This window comes from Pleurodeles waltl, chromosome 5, assembly GCF_031143425.1.
Source record: "Pleurodeles waltl isolate 20211129_DDA chromosome 5, aPleWal1.hap1.20221129, whole genome shotgun sequence".
NCBI classification, from domain to species: domain Eukaryota; kingdom Metazoa; phylum Chordata; class Amphibia; order Caudata; family Salamandridae; genus Pleurodeles; species Pleurodeles waltl.
Genome location: NC_090444.1, coordinates 1,463,511,937 through 1,463,535,497, shown reverse-complemented (window position 1 = coordinate 1,463,535,497; position 23,561 = coordinate 1,463,511,937).

The following is a 23,561-nucleotide window of genomic DNA, read 5'->3' as shown; positions in this document are numbered from 1 at the left end:
AGCTGTCTGCACCAACGCAGGCATCCTTGCACCATAGTGCAAGGGTGTCTGCTTTGAGGGAAGTGATTGTTTATGTGTAGGAATGTGTCCCTTCCTGTACATAAACAATCTACAATGGTGATTTGCCATTTCTATGTGTGCTGAAAAATGCAGCACACATAGAAGTACCAAAGCGTCATTTTTGAATGATTGTTTATGTGCAGGAAGGGACGCCTTCCTGCACATAAACAATCATCCATGGCATTAGGCTTCTTCTTTGTGTGCTGCAAAATGCAAAAAATGAAGAGGTATAAAAGCACTCCTCCTTGTTTTGCCATGCTAATGCCACCCATTGGGTGTTGTTATTTTTGGCGCTGCCACAGGTTTACTATTTCTCGTAAATCCGGGGCAGCATCAAAAGCAATGGGTGTTGCGATGGAACACCCACTGCAACACCCATTGCACACCCCTATGATGCAGAAAACTGTGTTAGAGGGGCCCATATTTACAAGGAGGCACAATGCCCTACAAAAATTGGTATTACACATTATTGTAAATTTGGAGCAGTGGTTAGTGCCACCAAGCGTTGCAAAAAGTGATGATCTGGTGCCGACAGGACTTTGCAAATCTGGTCCTTAGTATGACATAAGTCATTTTGGGAATTTTGTTAAATTACAAAGTCTTGCAAAAGTGCACAGAAGCCCTAGCAGCTGCAGTTCACGCAGTACAAAGGATTACTATCTGGTGTGGGGAGGCAAGGACTTACCTCCACCAAATTTGGACAGAAGGGCCACTGGACTGTTACGGACACTTGGATCCAGCTCCTGTGTTCCAGGGACCACGCTCGTCACGATGAGAGGGGACCCAGAGGAGCGGTGATGCAGAAGTTTGGTGCCTGCGTTGGCAGGGGGAAGATTCCGTCGATCCACAGGAGATTTTTTCTTGGCTTCCAGTGCAGGGTGAAGGCAGACAGCCCTCAGAGCATGCATCACCAGAAAACAGTTGAGAAAGCCAGCAGGATGAGGCGCTACAATGTTGCTGGTAGTCTTCTTGGTACTTTGTTGCGGTTTTCCATGTGTCCTGGAGCAGTCAGCGGTCGATTCTTGGCAGAAGTCGAAGAGGGAAGTGCAGAGGAACTCTGGTGAGCTCTTGCATTCATTATCTGGTGAGATACCTACAGGAGAGAACCTAAATAGCCCTCAGAGGAGGATTGGCTACAGAGAAAGGTTAGCACCTATCAGGAGGGGTCTCTGACGTCACCTGCTGGCGCTGGCCACTCAGAGGTGTCTATTGTGCCCTCACACCTCTGCATCCAAGATGGCAGATGTCTGGAAAACACTCCCCTTTCCTTTGTCCAGTTTTGTGCCAGAGCAGGGCTGGGGGGATCCATGAACCAGTGTAGACTGGCTTATGCATGGAGGGCACCATCTGTGCCCTTCAAAGCATTTCCAGAGGCCAGTGGTTGGGGTGGAAAACAGACACAACTCTTTCCTTTCCCCCTGTGCCTGTTTTCCGTGGATTCCTGCCCACGATCGTGGGCGGGGCCCACAATTGTGGAGCAGGAATACCCACTAGGCACCAGGGATTTTCTTTTTGTTTTATTGAGAGGAGCGACCCCTTGGGCAAAAGTTGATCCCCTGGGGGGCTATTCCAAATCCTGTTTCGGCCCCCCCGGGGGCAGATCAGCTGTTTTTTTGGCCGATCTGCCCCCAGGTGGTGTCGAAAACCACTAGACCACCAGGGATTATATTTTCCTTATAATAATGTTATATGTAATGTAATGTTTTATATGTTTCGGCTCCCCCGGGGCTAGATCGGCCATGTTTTTGGCCGATCTTGCCCCGGGTGGTCGAAACCCACCAGGCCCTAGGGATTGTGTGGTGTGTGTGTGTTTTGTGTGTTTGGGGGCACCCCTTGGGCAACTGTCACCCACCCAAAGGGGAGAAAATTAGTATTGGCCATTTTGGGGCAGATGGGCCTATTTTGTTCCTAGGCATTTCTTGTTGCAGGCACTAGGCCTACCCACACAAGTGAGGTATCATTGGGAGACCTGGGGAAACACTGGGTGGAAGGAAATTTGTGGCTCCTCTTAGATTCCAGAAATTTCTGTCACAGAAATGTGAGGGAAAAGTGTTTTTTTAGTCAAATTTTGAGGTTTCTGGGTAACAGAACCTGGTGAGAGCCCCACAAGTCACCCATCTTGGATTCCCCTAGGTCTCTAGTTTTCAAAAATGCATAGGTTTGGTATGTTTCTCTAGGTGCCGGTTGAGCTAGAGGCCAAAATACACAGGTAGGCACTTTGCAAAAAACACCTCTGTTTTCTTTGGGAAAATGTGATGTGTCCACGTTGTGTTTTGTGGCATTTCCTATTGCAGGCGCTAGGCCTGCCCACACAAGTGAAGTACCATTTTTATTGGGAGACTCGGGGTAATATAGAATAGCAAGTGTTATTGCCACTTGTCTTTCTCTAAATATTTTCCTTCCAGATATAAGAGAGTGTGTAAAAAAGACGTCTATTTGAGAAATGCCCTGTAATTCACATGCTAGTAAGGGCACCCCAGAATTCAGAGATGTGAAAATAACCACTGCTCCTCAACACCTTATCTTGTGCCCATTTTGGAAATACAAAGGTTTTCTTGATGCCTATTTTTCACTCTTTATATTTCAGCAAATGAATTGCTGCATACCTGGTATAGAATGAAACCCACTGCAAGGTGCAGCTCATTTATTGGCTCTGGGCACCTAGGGTTCTTGATGAACCTACAAGCCCTATATATCCCCGCAACCAGAAGAGTCCAGCAGACGTACCAGTTTATTACTTTCAAAAATCTGACATCACAGGAAAAAGTAAAACGTAGAGAAAAATGGCTGTATTTTTTCACCTCAATGTCAACATTATTTTATATCGGTTGTTAATTTCTATAGGAAACCCTTGTAGTATCTACACAAATCACCCATTGCTGAATTCAGACTTTTGTCTACTTTTCAGAATTGGGTTTTCTGATTCAACTCTGCCTGTTACTGAAAGCTGGGAAGCTGGTGATGTTAGCACTGCAAACCCTTTGTTTATGCCATTTTCAGGGGAAAAAACACAAGCCTTCTTCTGCAGCCCTTTTTTCAATTTTTTTTTTTTAATGAAATTTTCACTGTATTTTGGCTAATTTCTTGGCCTCCTTCATGGGAACCCACAAAGTCTGGGTACCTCTAGAATCCCTAGGATGTTGGAAAAAATGACACAAATTTGGCATGGGTAGCTTATGTGGACAAAAGGTTATGAGGTCCTAAGCGCGCCCTGCCCCAAATAGCCAAAAAAAGGCCTGGCACCAAAGGGGGAAAAGGCCTGGCAGTGAAGGGGCTAAGGGGAAGTTGGGTGGTATTGGGAATAATTGAAATTGTATGAGATAGGTAGACGAATTGTATTAGGTAAAACATAGAATGAAGATCATGTTAATGAGAACACTGGGAGGCAGGCAGAGCGGAGGTGGAGTTGAAAGAGATTGAACGGTTGATTCTGTCCTGCTGTCAGTTGCTGTAATGTATTTAACTGCTGGGGCTGAAATAAATTACTTTTTGCTTCACTAAGAAGAATACTTCTTAATGAAAGCATGCATGGTGATTTTGAACCTGCAAGCCTAAATTAGAGAGGTGGTGTATCACGGGCACTGCAGGCAGGATGTTTCTGATGGTGGCACTAGCAGAGCTAATGCAATCATGAAGCAGAACAGACTTCTACTATTTTTTAAGCAATCGTCTTCCTACCTTAGAATATATCAGGCCCAAGCTGTGCTTCACAGAGGGCTGCCATAGCATACTTTGCACCAGGGCCCCATAATTTCTTAAGATGGCCTTGACAATGGTATAGACCTGCCGAGAGTGAACTTACAGATCTGAAGAAAGAAGGTTTTTCTGTTAGTGGCAGTGGCCTCTCTCCGCTTTAGAAGTCATAATCTGCAAACTTCCCAGGAATAATGAACAAACGTTATATGAATTGGCCTTTTACACTTCCAGATATTTGAACAGTAAGTGCTAAGCAAGAGATTCAATTTCTATTTGTACATTTGTTTATTTTATTGTATTTATTTACTATGTTATTTGAAACTAATGTGGTATTATTTGGACACTATTCCATTTAGAAACATGTACCATAGTTTTTTTTGATGGAGAACAAGACACTCTTTTTATCACATATTAAAAGGACTACTGTACATATCATGCAACATCATTAACCCGAATGGGCAAAACCAATAATTCTTGCCTCGCAATGGCTGAGCTGTGGATTTGGCAATTCATTTTACTAGTTGTGCACATATACGTATGTGAAGAAACATACCACACATTGTTAGCAACCTTGCAATGGTTTTTCTTATTTTTAATTATCATTCTAGCTAGCCAAGAATGTCTCCTTTATTCTACCTCCTCACATTCCTTCTTCAATCTCAAAGTTCATTATCAACAAACACCTTTTTTATCCAACATTCCTCAGAAATTACACAACCTCTCCAAGGTATCTGGGTCTCTATCTCCAGCAGGATGGAGTCAATTATTGCTTGCCGTTGCTTCCTGCCTTCCTTGGTGGTGATCCTTTTTGATAGTGAGGCAGTTAATATAAGACCAGTGAACGCTGAAGCTCTCTAATATATCTGGTGGATAATGTTACAATTTCTTTAGAACAGTTCTGTAACAATGTAAAGTGGACCTTATCATTGTCGGCTCCAGCAAGGATGTTAAAACTGATTAATGGAAAATGTTCATTCTTTGCAAACATCTAATCATGTACAGACCGTTAAATACTTCTTGATCATGTTTACATTTAATGCACCCCACAAACATTAATAAAGTGACAACACAAGTAAAAAAAAATAAGATACATTTTATTAAATAAAAAGATACAGGAACAAAACACACCCAATCAGTAGAACCTGAGATATGTAATGTTAAAGTTTTCGGTAAGTAGAGCATCTAAAAAGCATGTACTTTGCCTCATGTGCATCTGGTTCTGCTAGACCATGGGAAAGGCACAGACTTGGTGGAGAGTGCCAAGTCGAAGACATTCCTAGAGACTGATTTTTCTAGTGTTGTAGCTCAGGTGTGTGGTACTTTGTTTGCTTTGCAGCCAAGATAAAGGTAAGAGAAAGGTGCATTGAACATTGAAAACTTTAATGTGCTATACGTTATTGACAGTAAATGAATGCTTATATATGTTTATATGAATTTAATTGTAATGCAGCACTATATTGGAATATTTTAATATTGATTGCACATTATTTTGAATCTATACTTTTATCTTTACTTATTGTAGTGGTACCCTGACAAAGTCAGCTAGCCTGTCTTTTGATAAATGCACTCCTCAAGTTGTGTTAGTTGAGGTATTGTGTTTTGAGGGCTCAGAAGTGGTGTTCCCTTTGCAGGGGGTTCATTTAGGGGGTTGTTTAAACTGTAGAACCTTTCTTCAGTGTGCACCCTGTGAAATCCTTTAAATGGAGTCAATACCAATATTTTGCCTGCCATCTGTATGTAATGTGGGTATGTATTAAGTAGTCTGTGTAATAATGTACTCTTCTTCTTATAAGAAAAGCACAGACTGACACTGATGTATTGCATGTGGTTTTGTGTGTTTATGAGGGCTAAGCCTCTAGTCCACCTCAACTCCCCTGGGCAAGCATTGGACTGCTCTGCCTTGTTAACTTGACAGCCAAAGGCTATAAATGGGCAATTGGTCACCATTTAAGGATTTAGCAATATAGTGGTTTCAGAGCTCCAGTGGAAAAAATCTCAGTTGTTACAATTTACTCCAGGTTTGCCCTTGGATCCTCTGATCCTGGTTCCTTGTACCTGTCATAACAATCGAGATTTTTTAATGTTCCAGTGCTAGATTACGCCTCAATTACTTATTGTAAAACTTGAAATATGCCAATCAAGATTCACAATAGTTTAACCCTGGCTAGAAGGTGCCCTTGTTTTTACTGATGGTAATGAAAACTATTCTGTATGTATGAGATGTCATTAGGCCTTGTTGAAATTTAAATTACTTTGCCATAATTCAACTAATTACGTGTTGTATTTCTTACCTCAATCTCCTGAAACTTCACTATTATGCCACCTCATGTAATTATGCGCCATTCGCTGTAAAAATGTACTATGAGTGTGCCATTCTCTGAACAAATTTTCCACAAATGCATGGAAACCACACAATGCAAGCTGCTGCTGTTTGAGGTGCTTTTGTTCTTTTGCACTATTTTAAAAACAAAATTACAAAAGGACACATTTCAGGCAAAAATTTAAAGCTAGCCAAAAGTGCACAGAGCACTGTATAAGGCCAATGGCAACAATACAGTCAATAAGTGATTGGATCAGGAGCTGGGATGAGAGAGTGGACATGACTGTTTCTTTCCGAAATTAGAGCAGCAGTTGAGTAGTACTAATGGATTCAGGGATGTTTTCTCCAGATCTTGGGTGCATAAACAGAGAAGGCTAATGCTATGAATTTCTTCTTTCCACTTGATCTCTACTTTGATCATGTCCTGGCTTTGGGTGTGCTGGGAGGCTCCGAAGGTGAAGAGCTTGTCAGGCAAATAGGAGGTGTCGGTGGTGATTGCCATGAACATGATGCAACTGTTTTTGAAGAGCAGGTTGGCTCGAAATTGACGTGTTTCATCAGGAAATGGCTAATGTGGTAATACTTCTTCAGGCCCGCCCTTGCTGATACACCTTTATTGATTGAGGGGCAGTATGGAATCGGGGAGGATGTAGAGCAGAGCCTTGGCACCCTCTGGATGTATGAGTGCTTGGGATTGAACAGCAGTTCTGAAGTTGCTTATAAAAATAATGGCTGCCCTTTCTTCAGTATAGATTGTTGTTAACAGGCATCTTGTTTTTGTTCGCATTGTTTTCCATGAGTGTGAATTTGGAGTCCAGGACGGCTTGTATTGTGCAATAACAATGACAAAAATAATGGTGTACAAAAATATTATGGTACATGAATGTTGAAACTATTGCCGCAAAAACATTCCAATATATAAACATTCTTAGAGACCTATGTAAATGAACAAGTATCATGAGAACAAAACATAGGAAAAGAACCAGTATTTAAAACAAATGATTAAATCCATGATAAAACATTGGTAAAATAAAATATAGATATCCAATCTATCGACTACTCTGATATCATAAAAATATAAAGTAAAACATTTACACATATAAATAACATACTTAAAAACACTAAGCATGCTAGAAATATTTAATGAATACAGCAACAGACATAAGTAACCATTTTTTCATCTATGACAATACCTAACAAAATGTAATGCTCAACTCAAATTTCAACCAATCAAATTCAAAAGAAAAATGGTTAACAAGTACGAATACAAACCTAAATAAAAAAGTATTATCACAGATCCCGTCAAAAACACAGACTGCTGCACAGTGAGTCCAATGTGAACAGGACTATTACTTTGCCTTGGTGCAAATCCTCTGGCATCTTGCACCTCATGATACAGGAGCAAAACAAGTGTTTCTTGAAATAAAGTAACTAGTGTTTAGAAACTGAAATAAACATCATCTAATCCAGTTCCAATTACAAATTATAAAAGTAAACATAACTAATTAAATGCATTTTTACTATATCAACAATACAAAACATGTGAGAAGACTGAAAACCAAATCCCAAAAATTTAAAACTACCAACAAGTACAATGCACACCAGAAAATAAGCAGAAATAAAATGCAAAATGTCATAAAATATTAACTCTTAACAGCCTAAATGTATAAATATTTCTTAAATGAATGAAGTAGATATTGTAGAAGAATTATTAGTTGAAGGGGTGAGAATCCACCTTAAATAAAGAATACAATCCTTGTCAAGGAGGAACCACAAACGTCACTAAATAAGTCTGTACTTAACCTGCTGGTAGTTTTGTACAAAAGAAGTTAGGCTTACTGAAGAGGTAATTATGCAGTCCTCAACAGTCCTCAAACAGTAATAAAGTGAAAACAACACACAAGAAAAATCCCAATTCAAAAAACAAAGTGCATTTTAATAAATAAAATGGGACTAAACAATAGAAAATCCAATTGGTAGAATGGAGATATGAATATCTAAATTTTAGCATTTAAAATAGCACTAAGCACCAGCAGCAGTCAACTGGTTGTGGGTAACCAGGACAAAGTCAAATGTTAATGCCACCACAATAGAGTGCTGAATGAATAGAAGAACAAAGTTATTTCCTGTGGAATGTTTTATCTTGAAACTTGGTCTCAGAAGAAGATGACAAAAGTACCCAATGGGGCAAGGCAGCAGGCTGTGTCTAAAGAGGGCTCCATATCTCGAATAGACATGGGATGATATCTTGATGGAGCCATTGACTATTGGCTGGGAAGCTCAGAGTGGGAGAGATTTGCACTCCAATCTCATAGACACTCCATCTTTGGCCAAAAACATTTTCATCCCTTCACCCACTTCAGTTCTGTTGCTCAAATGAGGACTTATCTGAAAATACAAGAGGCAAGAAGCATCTGGCAAAACAGGAAATGGTTCATTTAATTAAAGATTATGCCGGGAGAGCAGTTACAGCACTGGGGTCTGAAGACTGTCTCTCATAGTACATTGAAATTAAGCATGTTTTATAAATTTCTCTGGGAGCAATAACCACATAAAGCAGTCTTTCCCTGGTGAAATATGCGAACAGTTGACTAGGAGTAAAAGATACAATTTCCAGGTAGGAAGTGCAAGTGGGCCTCAACCTGGCTTGGACACTATGTGGGCCACTGAGTACGTCCCCAGATGTCCGGCCAAAGGGGCATGTGGTCCCTGCACGTGCTGTGAGTGTTGTGTCCTGATTGGCTAAGTGTACCTAATTACATGTGGCAGCTAACTTTATGGTGTTTTGGGAATGCATAGGTCCCTCTGGCCATTTGTGCTTTATTGAGGCCAATCTCCGGGGACTATTGTAGTGTTCCTGCCTATCTGCGGAATTTGATCTAAGCGTTTGTGTTTGGCTGTCAACAAACAGTTGACAATAAAACAACAGTTCAGGCTGACCGTGGGGTCAGGAGCCAGCTAATGTGTCAGGAAGACCTGCAAACAATACCTTGGAAATGTAGGACGTCATGATCCTCGCAATGAGATTTGGAGTGCGGTCTTGTAGGCATCAGCAGGTGTCAGTGGGCGTTGGTTCTGGAAGTCGGGGCAGAGGTCGTTAGGACCTTGAAGTCACACACATTGCAGTTAGAACTCAAGGCTGATGAAGAAGTCAGGAGCGCTGATGCTGATGATGTCACGGTTGTGGTGCAAAGTGGGACAGTGCGATATGTGGTGCCCATGGGTCGCGGTGCAGGCTGTGCCATCATCGTTGCTGAAGCGCTGTCATCAATAGGCCAAAGGCAGTGGTGCAACATAGGCTGGGCTCCATGAGGCTCCTACAGGTCGCGGTGCAGACAGGGGTGTCTGTTGACATCACTTGAGTCGATGGTGCTGGCCTGGTCGGTGGACCAGGGCTGTGGTTCGGAAAAGGACGGTGCATTGTGTACCTCACAAGCGTTGCCCTCAGGCCACGGTGCAGGCAGTGACGCCAGTGTCAGCATGGAGCGGCCATGACGGCGATTCCAAAGCTGCAGTGTGAGCAAGGCAATGCAAATTGCCGGATGCACAGGTCACGGTGCAAGCAGCGGGTCAATGATGGCATTAGGTGGCGTGCCGGTGAGACTGTGCAATGTGGGGCCCGGCTCCGTCTGGTATCGTCAGGTCACAGTGCAGGCAGTGGCGTCATTGGAGTGGTGTTTCTTCTGTTGCAGCACAAAACACACACTTCCCAGTGCTGTAGGCAGTTGCAGCTGACGTCTTTGATATCTGTGGGACTTTCAACAGGAGGCAAGCTCTACTTCAAGCCCTTGGAGAAACTTCATAAGCAGGATACACAGCAAAGTCCAGTCTTAGCCCTCTTTAAGACAGAAGTAGAAATTGCAGGCCAACCCAGCAAAGCACACAGAGGAAAGGGGCAGTACTCCTCTTCCAGTTCTTCTGCTCTTCTCCTTGGCAGAGTTTCCTCTTGATCCAGAAGTGTTCTAAAAGTCTGGTGTTTTGGGTCCACTGGTTACACTCGTTTCTGCCTTTGAAGTAGGCAAATATCAAAAGAAAGTCTCTGCTGTTCACAAAATCCTGCCTTGCCCAGGCCTGGCTCCAGACACACTCCAGGAGGCTGGAGACTGCATTGTGAAAGGACAGGCAAAGCCCTTTCAGGTGCAAGTGTCAGCTCTTCCCTCCCCACTCAACTTCAAAAGACTCATCAGGTTATGCAGGATACGCCCCAGCTCCCTTTGTGTCACTGTCTAGAAGGAATTCACAAACAGACACACTGTCAGTCTGACCCAGGCATGGATTCCACAGGGAGGCAGAGGCACGGAATGGTTATGCAAGAAAATGCCCACTTTCTAAAAGTGGCATTTTCAAACAGACAATCTAAAAAACAACTCTACCACAATATGCATTTTTAAACTGTGAGTTCAGACACCCCAAACTCCACATCTCTATCTGCTCCCAATGGGAAATTATACTAAAGAGGAATTAAAATGCAATTCCCATGTTAACCTATGGGAGAGATAGGCTTTGCAATTGTGATAAACGAAATTGGCAGCATTTCACTATCAGGACATGTAAAACACAACAGTACATGTCCTACCTTTTACATGCACGGCATCTTGCCCATGGGGCTACCTACGCCTACCTTAGGAGCACCTTACATTTACCAAAAGGGAAGTATTGGGCCTGGCAAGTGGGTACATTTGCCAGGTCGAATTAGCAGTGCCAGACAGCAGGCACTGCTGCGACAGGTCTGAAACATTTTTACAGGGCTACTCATGTGTGTGGCACAATCAGTGCTGCAGACCTACTAGTAGCATTTGATTTACAGGCCCTGAGCACACTTAGTTAACTTTACTTGGGGCTTACTAGTAAATCAAATATGCCAATCATGGATAAACCATTCACCAATACAATTTACACAGGGGGCACTTGCACATTAGCACTGTTCTGCAGTGGTAAAGGGCGCAGAGACAATAGATCAGCAAAAACAAAGTCCAGCATACCATAAAAAACAGGAGGTCAGAAGACAAAAAAACAGGGGAAACATGCCAAAAGATGCCAGGTCCAACACTCTACCGGTCCACATAACATAAGAGTACACTTTGATGGTAGCCAGGGCCCAGGTCCTTAGGGACAGTATTTGGTGGCCAAAATTCACTCTAGCAAAGGCCAACAACAGGGTCCTGAACAGATCTATTTGGAACAGATCAGCTAGGAATGGAGTCAAAAGGCTTCTTGCAACTTATTGTGTCCCCATAGTCAAAACAGGCTTATGACCCTTGGCGTCCATGTCTTTGTCCTGGGTACAAGAGGGAGAGAACACACCTATTCTTCTAGGCTCCTCTCAGATCTCGGACAGCAGTTCCAGTCCTCTTCTGTTCTTCTATAGGTCCAGAAGCGATCTGAGGAGGGTACTGGAGTTGGCACATTTATGCCCGGTGCCAGCTTACAGGTGAGGGAAACTCATAACAACTCCCTAACTAATGAGATAAATATTCCGAGGGGTGACCCTACCAATTTGTTCAGCTCCTCCTGTGTGTATTACTCTAAGCTACCCCACAGTAACACTCTTTCTCTAAAGCCGACATGGCAGAACCCTTCTTTCCCAGTTCAGTGTTCCCTGTGTCCACCCAGAAGTGTGTCTATGTAAATGGGCAAACCCTCCCTTGTGTTGACTCAGAGCTAGTACTGGGAAAGCTCTCCTCTGATATTGAGTTTGGAGCCAAGCTGACTAGGAAGACAAGGGAGGGATGACTAGATGAGAACAATATCTTCTGTCACAGGGTAGGCACCATTTGAAGCTTAGGAACAAGCAAGGCACAGCCCCCAGGCCACCCTGATCAAGGAGGAAAATATCTCTGCACATCCAAGTCCTTTGTCCACTACCTGGGAGCAATTCACCACAAGGGGACAATTAAACAGTCAGGTGACAGTTGGACACTGACAGAAAGGCACATTTGGCATAAGCAGGAAAATGACAACTTTCTAAAAGTGTTATTTTACAAATAGTAACAAAAAAAACTCAACTTTATTAATAAAAAGTATTTAAAATCACTATTAAAATGAGTCCTTGAATGACATCTTGACAAACTGAAGCTAAGCATTATAAGTTGCTATAATGTAACTCTGGGTTTTCCTATGGCAGAGACAGTTTTGCTAAAGAGAAGAGCGACTTTGGGGGGGTTTCACGGCCAGGACATAAAAAACATTAAATATACATGTGGTACATTTTTATCTCTCATATAGGTATTCAGGGACTAACTCACACATGAATTATAAAGATTAAAAGGTAAACGTTATGGCCTGGCAAAAGATTTATAACCAGCTGTGTGCAGGCCTTGAAATAAATGTTTTACAGTTCTACTTTTGTGGGTAACATAATGGATGCTTCAACCCACTTGTAGCATTTAAGATACAGACCCTTGACACATGTAATACCATATGCTAGAGTCTTATAAATACATTAAATGTGCCAATTACTAATCAGGTGTCTGCTAGCTTAACTACGTTTAGAAGGAAAAGCATAAACATGTTACTACTTGTCAGCAGGAGTAAAGTGGGCAGTGTCCTAGGGCCAGCAAAAATGGGTTCAGCATAGGATGGCAAAAACATGGGAGAATACTAGGCAAAAGATGGTTCTTTCTAGCAGTTGTCTATCACTGAAAATGATATCATTTACAAATTCCCAAACGTCCAACATAGCTGTCTATACAACTTCACAAAAAGGAAACAGCCAATACCGATTATGGATTTAACACACACTGAAAAGGGCACTACCAATGAATGAACCTCCTGGGGGGTGGAGTGTGGCCTGCAACATTTTTTCAGCACCCTGATTTGTGAGCTCGACTGAGCCAGGAGAACTGATAAGACCTAGCACTGGCATCTGATGGGTTCCATCTATCCAGGGTTGGTGGGCGCCTGAGACATAACAGTGGTCTGGATGGACAGCCCCCTGCACCTCCCCTGTGTGATGGGAGCCGGTAGCAGGAAGCTGGATATAGTGGTTGGCCTACATGGCCCAGTGCACTGCTGCAACCCCGGGGGACCAGAGCAATGTGCCAGGCCCATAGAACATACAGAGTGCCATGACAGGCCAAGTGCACACGGTTGGAGGCGCCCTAGACATATCGCGCTTCCCATGCTTACCTGTCATTTCTCTGATAGGGGGGGCACGGGCCAGTAACGCTGCCTCTCCTGGCCTCTCCTGTGACAGGGCCTGTCTCCAGCTCATTTTCTCAGCCAGGGGGCTCAGGCCCCAGTGGTTTAATTGGCTTTATTGGCATTTCCTGGCCTTGTTGACATGAGGCCCACTTCTTCCTCAGGATCCCTTCCACCAGAAGAGCTTGTGGCACACAAGCCATTATTGTGAGATCAGACGGTGAAGCAGGCATCGGGTGGCCCACCACACCCCCTATCCAGCCAGAGCTTTGGACTACTCACCCCCCAGGAGGGAACAGTGGGATATGTTCTGACAGACGCTTGGTTCTACTCTTTCCCCTTTCTCAGCTGCCCAACGTGCTCCCTCATCATCAGATGGCAAACAGCACATTGGAAAACCCTCTGCCTTTACTCAAGACCATACGTGTAGCACCGGTGGTCCTCACTGGGTGTGCAGTAGCATCTGCTGACCCCCTCCCTCTGTTTACCTTCTCAGTTCATCATATTTACTGTCTTCTACCAACTTGTCAGAGGGAGTGCCATACTGCCCAGTCAACTGCCAAAGACACACGTCAACTCTCTCCTTGACCCCCTTGCTGCCCATTATGGCCCGCCAGAAGCCTATCAGGCAGCTACTTTTTACAGAAGTTGTCTCCCACGCCAAAATAACCACCTCTTCTGGAGACTCCTCAAAACACACAAGGGACCTAATTCTAAGGGAAACCATAGCAGTGGGGTATAGATTGGATGTCATGGATGTAAAGATGATGAATCTCACAGCAGAGACAAAGGGGGTCATTCTAACTCTGGCGGGCGGCGGAGGCCGCCCGCCAGAGTTCCCCCGACAGAACACCGCTCCGCGGTCTGAAGACCGCCGCTGTGATTCTGTGTTTCCCGCTGGGCTGGCGGGCGACCGCCAGAAGGCCACCCGCCAGCCCAGCGGGAAACCCCTTCCCACGAGGAAGCCGGCTCCGAATGGAGCCGGCGGAGTGGGAAGGTGCGACGGGTGCAGTTGCACCCGTCGCGAATTTCAGTGTCTGCTAAGCAGACACTGACATTCTTTGTGGGGCCCTCTTACGGGGGCCCACGACACCCCATACCGCCATCCTGCTCCTGGCGGGCGAACCGCCAGGAACAGGATGGCGGTATGGGGTGTCGGAATCCCCAACGGAAAACCGGCGGGAGACCGCCGGTTTTCCTGTTCTGACCGCGGCCAAACCGCCGCAGTCAGAATGCCCTGCGGAGCACCGCCAGCCTGTTGGCGGTGCTCCCGCCGACCCCGGCCCCGGCGGTCCTTAACCGCCGGGGTCGGAATGACCCCCAAAGTCCATTGGGGCAGATATCACCGGCTTCCATGAAAAAGAGGAGTGGCTGGACCTACTCTTATTAACACAGAAAGCAAGGATCGATCACAACACATCCTGGAACGGGACCGTGAACTTCAGGTCTTGTGTGACAAGATTACTGTCTTTGAGGATAGGAGCCACAGGGACAAACTCAGATTCCTTGGAGCTCTGAAAAAGGCAGAGGGAGCTGATGTCCATGGCTCCATTTGAGACATGTTACCCACCATTTCCCGACCATGCCCCTACTAGTAATTAGGAGAACCCATAGAATCTAGCTGTGCTGGGTCCAGACATTGAAAGGGGCAATGCCCATCATTGCTTTCTTCCTCCGCTATCAACCGGAACCGAAACGTAGCAGCATCATCGCTTGGACCCTATGGCTTTGAGGGCCACAGAATCTGCTTTTCACCTGAATTCTCTAGGGAGATGAATGAGAAATAGAGGGCCTTCCTATCCCTTAGGCCCCAGCTGTGCAAGTGGGACATAAAGTCTGGTCTCTTCGAGCTGCAGAGCATGTAGATCATGATGGACAGCAAATTCAAGGACATTCATGACCTGTAGGAACTGCAATCTTTCTTGAACAGTCTGCATGACCAGAACATGGCTGGGGTTTCCCCCACCCTAAATATCCGTGCCCTGATCATGCTGCGACTGGGACAGAGGACTCGCAGCCCTGCAGAGCCGGACACCAGATTAGGTTGCACCAATTGCAGTGTGGCAGGGTGAAGGCAAATAAGGATGTGACACAGCTGATCCACGAGGGGGGTCGGGCCAAGTTTTTCTCATTACTGAAGGCCAGCCCACTCAATGACTGACTCACCAAGAGACTGATACAGCATCAATGACTTCTTGTATCTTTGGCACAGGTGGCTGAGTATGGCATGCCTGTTCACTGCTTACTTTTTAATATTCATTGATTGTTCAGGGAACATTCCTTGCTTGTCTACTTCTGTTTGCATTGTTCCCGCTCTCCGCTACTTAGCTGGTTGGTCTTTATGCAGCCCTTTCCAAGTGGATGCGACTGGCTGGCATCCGCACCACAATGGCCTGGGGAGGATGAGTCCTCTTTTTTGCCCACTGACACTCAGCCCAGCCATTTGGGGAGCCACACTTTGGGACCAAGGCTTCTGCTCACTCAGTGTCTCCCCTCACATCAGTTAGGCCAGTGTCACCTGCCACTTATCATTGGGCCCCTCTTTCCCAACCCCTCCCTTCTCTAAGGCCCTTCTGGAGTTACCATTCTCTGCTCCAATGAACCCTCCTTTCTTATCTGACTATGTGCCCATCTGCTTCTGTGGTGTTTGTGGCCAGCTCCCATTTCCTCCTCCTTTTTGATGATTTTGCCCATCTAAGTATGGTCACTCTAAGGGCGACTCGAGATGTCCAGAGAGGGCACAGCCCCCCACTGGAAGGCAGACACCTGGGTTGACTAGTGTAGTGCTCTGGGAGGAGGTAGTCCTAGTTAGTTTTGGGGAACAGACAGAGGTAACCCTAGTGTCCCTGGGGGGTGCAGAAATGGTGCCAAAAGCCCATATGCTTGCCAATACTTCAAAGTTTAAGCAGCGGGTCACCATTAATGGGCAAAGGGTGCATGACACAGGAGCCAGCATGAGTACTGTCAAGGGTCAGCTGGAGTCAACAGACCAGGTCCTACTGAACGAATTCCACCAAGTCATAGTCCCTGACAATCGTGAGAGCCACCCACTGGTAGCTCTAGTTCCCTTTGAGTGGGGGGGGGGTCACTGTTACTCTGAAAGTAGTTCTGAGTCCTATCATGCCTGTAGATTGTCGGTTAGGCAAGGACCTTGAGCACACTAACTGGAGGGAGGTAGAGCTAAGGTCTCACTTTGAGATGTTGGGGTTGCCTGAGTGGATCTGCATGACCACAAGGTCAATGGCTGCATGGGAGGGGAGTCAAGGGCATTTGGAGCCTGGAAGAATGGCCCAGACAGCTGCCAAGGAGAGGTGCAAGGGTTGCAGGAAACTGGTCCCAGACATTCCCGCGGTGGTTGACGGGGTCCCTGAGTAGGAGGCCCCTGAGCCAATAGGGTAGGACGTTGCTGCCCTGGGTGACCTACCTGAACTTGCTGGTTGGAAAGTTGAGGTTCGGCCAACCAGGCAAGAGTTCTGCAAAGTACAGAAAGAGAGTCCCACTCTTGTGGGCTTGAGGCAACAGGCCTCAGTCCAAGCAGTAGGTGAATCCTCTGGGTGTCACCTTATCTATTGGGAGAATAATCTCCTTTACAGTGACCCTAAGGTACTGGACGCTGGGGCAAGACGTGTACTGGTGGTCCCCCAGTGTTACTGGGCCTTCCTACTGGCCTTGGCTCCCGACATTCCCTGGGCAGGACATTTAGGGCAAGACAAGACCTTTGACAGGCTTGTCACCCAATTCTATTGGGCCCAAATGCAGGCGGCCTCGGATGCATTCTATAGGTCCTGTCCTACCTGCCAGGCTAGTGGGAAGACAGGGAAAAGGCTCAAGGTCCCCCTGATCCCACTCACTGTCATTGGCACCCCCTTCGAAAGGGTTGGCATCTATGTCATTTGTCCATTGGACCGTAAGACTGCCCTAGACAACAGATTTATCCTGATTTTGGTGAACTATGCCACCTGCTACCCAGAGGCAATCCCTCTGAGGACGGTGACCTGTATTGGTGGTGACCAGAACTTTGATGGGGATCTTTAACCATGTGGGATTTCCAAAGGAGATTGTATCTGACAGAAGCACAAACTTCATGTCTGCATACATGAAGTCCATGTGGAATGCATGTGGGGTGACATACAAGTTCACCACACCCTGTCATCCTCCGTCCAATGGTCTTATGGAGAGGTTTAACAAGACCTTGAAGGGTATGATCAGAAGCCTCCCTGAGGCCAAGAGGCATAAGTGGACATCCTCTTTCCGTGCCTTCTCTTTGATTATATAGTGGTACCCCAGAAGGGGGTTGGGTTCAGTCACTTTGAGCCTGTCAGGGGACCACTAGGCATTTTGAAAGAGGGGTAGAAAAAAGCTCCAAAGGCAACCCCCTCAGGATGTGGTCAGCTACATGCTGGCGCTCTGCAACCAGGTGCACTGCTTCTGGAAAAAGACCAAGAGCAACAATGAGACCACTCAAGAGGTTATGAAACACTGCTACGAGCAGAAGGCCACCCTGGTGGAGTTTCAGCCTGGAAACAAAGTATGGGTGATGGAGCCAGTAGAGCGTAGAGCCCTCCTGGACCGATGGACTGGCCTCTCTAAGATAAAAGAGCATAAAGGGGAGGGCACTTACTTAGTGGACCTCCATCCCATAGGAACCCCCTAAGGTACTCCATGTAAATTGACTGAAGCCTCATTTTGGAGGACTGAAGTCAGCATGCTTCTGGTGACAGATGAGGATGTGGAAGAGGAGAGTAAACCCCTCCCGACCTCCTCTCTTCCCAAGAAGGTGATGGGTCTGTCGAGGGTGTCAATCTCTCTGACTCTGTGACCCCGGACCAGCGAGGGGACTGCTACTAGCTGCTGGAACAGTACTCCTCCCTCTTTTCCCTCACCCCTGGTCTCACACACTTATGTGTCCATGATATTGACACAGGAGACAGCCTCCCTGTAAAGAATAAAATGTACAGGTAGTCAGACAGGGTGAAGGCCAGTGTCAAGGATGAAGTTGCCAAGTTGCTGGCTCTAGGGGTAATTGAGAAATCCAGCAGTCTCTGGTCCCTGTGGTGCTTACACCAAAGGCTGCCCCACTCGGTGCCTTAGATTCTGTATGGATTACCAGGGTCTCAGTTCAGTCATTAAAACTGACGCTTACCCCATCCCCTGAGCTGATGAGCTCATAGACAGGCTAGGCGCTGCCAAATTCCACAGTACTTCTGAACTCACGTCAGGGTACTGGCAGATTGCCTTCACTGAGGGGGCTGAAGAGAGCCCAGTTCAGAGTAATGCTCTTTGGTTTGAAAAATGCCCCCTTTACCTTCCAGCGGTTGGTGAACTGGGACCTGGCTGGTAAGGATGCGTTTTGTGCCACCTCTCTAGATAACATTGCTGTCTACAGTTCAAGCTGGGATCAACATCTGCTCCACCTCCATGATGTGCTCCAGGCCCTGCAATAGGCAGGCCTGAAAATCAAGGCCAGTAAATGCCAGATTGGGCAGGGTTCCATGGTGTACTTGGGACAACTAGTAGGTGGTGGCAAGGTGCAGCCCCTTCAGACCAAGATTGAGCAAACACGGCTTGGAAACCACCAGGACCCTAAACAGAGGTGAGAGCCTTCTTAGGTCTCACTGCGTACTACCATGTTTGTTAAGGGTTATAGCACCATGGTGGCCCCCATAACAGAACTAACTTCAAAAAAGCAGCCTAGGTTGGTGATTTGGACAAAGGCTTGTCAGAAAGCCTTTGACTCCCTAAAGGAAGCTATGTGCACAACACCCATCCACCGGGCTCCTCACTACTCCAAGGAGGTTATCATGCGGACAGACTCTTCAGAGTATGGCATAGGGACAGTTCTTCATGGCTGAATTAGGATGGCCTAGACCAATTAATAGCCTTTATTAGCAGAAGGCTATTAACACAGTAACAGAGGTGGAGTGCCATTGAAAGAGAAGCATTTGCTGTGGTCTGGGCACTAAAGAAGCTGAGATCATACCTGTTTGGGACTCACTTCTGGGTTCAGACAGTCCACAGGCCCCTCAAATGGCTCATGCAGATGAGGCGTGAAACCTTTGATGTGGTCCAACTCCCTACAGGGAATGGACTTTAGGGATGAAGCATTGCCCGGGGACTGACCAAGCCAGTGCTGATGGTCTCTCCAGATTCTTCTGCCTTAGTGATGAGAGCTCCCTGGGTCAGGTAGCTCTCCCCACTTTCAGCTGAGGGGGGACACATATTAGACCTGACAGCCTTAAGGTGGTCATCCCCCAATTTTTTGCCCACCTTCCCCCACTTTTCTGACAATGTTTTTGCTGGTTTTAGGGCTCTGCGTACTTTACCACTGCTAACCAGTGCTTAAGTGCATATGCTGTCTCCCTTAAACATGGTAACATTGGTTCATCCCCAATTGGCATGTTTGATTTACTTATAAGTCCCTAGTAAGTCCCTAGTATAGTGTGCTACATGTACCCAGGGCCCATAAATTGAATGCTAATAATGGGCCTGCAGCACTGATTGTACCACCCACATAAGTATCCCTTTAACCATGTCTCAGTCCTGCCATTGCAAGGCCTGTGTGTGCAGTTTCACTGCCACTTCGACTTGACATTTACAAATACTTGCCAAGCCTTAAACTCCCCTTTTTCCACATATACGTCACCACAATGCGCGCCAAGGATTTTCAACACATCAAAAATATCCCTCCACCACAGTGAGGAACCAGGACTGTGTGCCAAAAAATGATGCAACCCCTTACAGCGTGAAAAGAAATGACGCATCATCTGTGGCAAGTAGTAAAATCCTACACCTTATTTTTCCACGCATTTCCTCCTCTGGGGTCTCCATGCATCATTATTTTCAACCTATACCAGCTACTGTGTGTAACAAAGAGACAACTGCTTATTTCAAACGACTGGGACTATTTTAAACCTTTTAAGAGTGATATTTCAACTTGTGCTTATTGGATCTTTGTCGTTTTTACCTGATTTTATTGAGATAAATATAATTTTTTTCTAACCCGTAGGGAAGACTACTTCCAGCCGAGTTTAATAAGTGGACAAAGACTGAGGTGGTGAATTCTCTCTATGATGCCTTTAGAGAGGCTGACCGAATGGATTTCCTTAGCCTCTTATTCAACAGTACCCTTATTACTGTCTCTCCAAGCCTGGAACGAATCCTCTTCTATGTGCTACGTACCGTCCCATCACCTCCTCAATAGAGGCATCAAAATCTTGGCTTGTATTCATTTAGCCTGTCTTAAATGGATTGTTCCTTCCCCGGACCATCACACCCAAGTGGCGTTTGTCCCTTGTTGTTTCTCCCATAACCATCTGCACACGTTGGCTCATACCATATGGCTGGGTAAGGATATGCAGGTAGAGGCTTTAGCCCTATCACTGGATACTGTGAAAGCCTTTGACAGAATAGAGTGATAATACATATTTGCTGCACTCCATAAATTTTATCTAGGTGCACACTTTATCTTCAAGACCCGCTGGCTTTATGATTCTCCCTCGGCACAAATCAACTGAGGCAGTTTTCTCTCAGAACCGTTTCTGGTCATAGACGGACACAGCAGGGGTGTCTATTGTCTCCTTAGCTCTTCCTCCGCTTCATGGAACCCCTACCAGCAGTGCTACGCCAGTAAAAGTGGACAGTGGGTATCCCCTCTCCGGGTGCCCCTTCAACACTCTACTTATGTGCTGATGATATTCCGTTCACACTCTCAGCACTCTCTTACTCCATCCCAGTGCTGCTGGAGACTATACCTGCTTTTGCAGCCATTTCTGGATCTAAGGTTAGCTGAGGGAATAGCGAAGCCCTTCCACTCTCAAGAGTGACTACCTGAGTTGCCATAGACAGCTATCCATTCCAGTGGAAGGCCTCCAATCTTCAGTATTTAGGTATCTATGTCAATCAGGGCCTTGAGCACATCGTGGCAGGCAACTTGGAACCACTCGTAGTGTGATTCAGCTTGACTTCGAAAAATGAAAGCACCTGAATCGCTCATTGTGGGGGACATAGCAGAAGGTTATTCTCCTATGATTTACCTATGTGCTAGACTTGCTTCATCTGGTGATGCCCCTTAAGATCCTGTGACAGATTGACCAAGGGAATTAAGTAATTCATCTGTGGGGCAATGAGGCCCCATCTGGCCATCGGCGCACTTATTGGCCACATATTTTCCAGTGGCCTTGGTCTCCCCCCTGCCAAGCACTATTGCATGGCCTTGATTCTGGTGCCAATGGCTTATATGCATCCTCATGTTTGGGACCCCCCACTGTGGGTAGCATTGGAGAACTGTATAATGGGAAGCCCAACAGAGCTGCTGTCCTGTATATGCCTGCCCCCCGACGACTCTAGGCCAGCAAACCCCTTGACCCAGGCAATATCCAGAACATGGGCCCAAAGACTCCCCTCGGTAGATGCTCAACTCCATGAAAAGGCACCTATATAGTTCAATGCAAATATTCACATATGGGGAGAACTACCCAATTGAGGCCCCTGGGGTGAGGCAGGAACTCTTACTCTAAGTCACCTAATCACCCAGGGAGAGCTCAAACCCTTTGTGATGTTCTGGGACAAATTCTGCCCTGGCCCCAAGCAGCAGCGGAGATACATGCAACTGCACCATTGTCTTACATGTAGACTAGGGGGCATATTTATACTTTTTGGTGCAACACTGCACTAATGCAGTTTTGCCCCAAAAAGTTTAGCACTGGCTTGCATCATTCCTGAGCGCCAGCCACGCGCCATATTTATGGAATGGTGCAAGCCAGTGCATAGGGTAGGCTAGCGTAAACAAACGACGTTAAGTGGGTGGGGGTGGCGGTATGAGAGAAGGGGGTTTTGCACCAAAAAGTGATGTTGGGCTGGTTAGAGTAAAAAAGATGACTGTAACCAGCCTAGCATCAATTTCCAATGCAAAACCATCCATACCACATGACTCCTGTCTTAAAAAAGACAGGAGTCATGTCCACCACACCAATGGCCAGCACAGGGGACCAGTGTCCCCTGGGCATGGCCATTGCACCCTGTGCCATGCAGGGGACCCGAAGTTGGGCGCCCGATGGCACTTTACCTATATTTGACTTAACTTGACTTGACAATGACTTACCTATACTTATCCTACTTATCTGGGATGGGGTACCCCATCCTCTTGTGTCCCTCTGGTGTGGATGGGGGTGTTCCTGGGGCTTGACGTGGGCACCTGTGGACCCATTCCATGGTGTAACCATGGAAATAGATCCACAGGTCCCTTAACACTATGTCATTTTAGCACGGGTGATAAATATGAGGCTATGGGGTTAGCACCATTTTTTAGATAAGAATGCCCACCCTGCATCTCATTGACGTAAGATACGTTCACGCACCTAAAAAATGGTGCAAACTCCAATATTTTTACATTAGAAGGGTCTATCATCAAAATCTAAATATGGAGTTAGTTTTGCACCAAATTTACATAAAATAAATGACGAGATTCGGCACAAATGGGGTATAAATATGCCCCGAGGTACCTAACCTTGGAACACGTCCCCCCCTCCAGTCCTGTCTTATGTCAAGACTTGGGAGCAGTTTAAAGGCATGATAAGGTGTTACTGAAAAAGGAAGGTGAACGAGACAGTGTCAAGGCGGGAGAGATTGCTGTGAAAGCTGATCTTTTGGAGTTTGTTTTGTGAGCAAAGAAATACAATTTACCCCTGCCACTGGTGAACAAATAATAATGGGATGGCAGTGACTTTGCAGTGAAATACAGACCACAGTTAGAAAGAGGGAAGCATCATAGAAGGATTATTGAATCCCGAGAATATGATTTAAGACCAGTAGGAAAAAACAGAATAAACATCTAAGGATCTTCTCTGAGCCAGTTCATTTGCAAGGATGGGGTAACTGGTGTGATAAATAAAGGATATACATTTTAAACAGGAGCAATATCCCACTCAAAAGAACACTCTGCATAGAGTTTGTAATAATTACATATTGTTTTAATGTTTATTTTCTGTAGATTCTGGGGTAAACAAGGAAAACATACAAGGAATGACAGAATCTGTGTTTTTTTTAAAAATATTTTTTTAATTCACTTGTAACTTGTTTGATTTTTAATTGAAACCATGTTCATAAGGAAAAAATGATTTAGGGCCAGATGTGTCAAATGTTTTTGAATTCGCAAAAGGGGCGAATCGCAAAAATCGTCCATTTACGAATGCAAAAACGTGTTTTGCGATGTATGAAAGGCATTTGCAGGCCAAAAACAAGGAATCTCAAAAATTGCGATTTTTAGGGAAGCAACATGGTTTTGCGTGTCGCAATCTGAGTATCGTAATTAGCGACATGAAAAACCGAATCGCTATTTGCATATCGT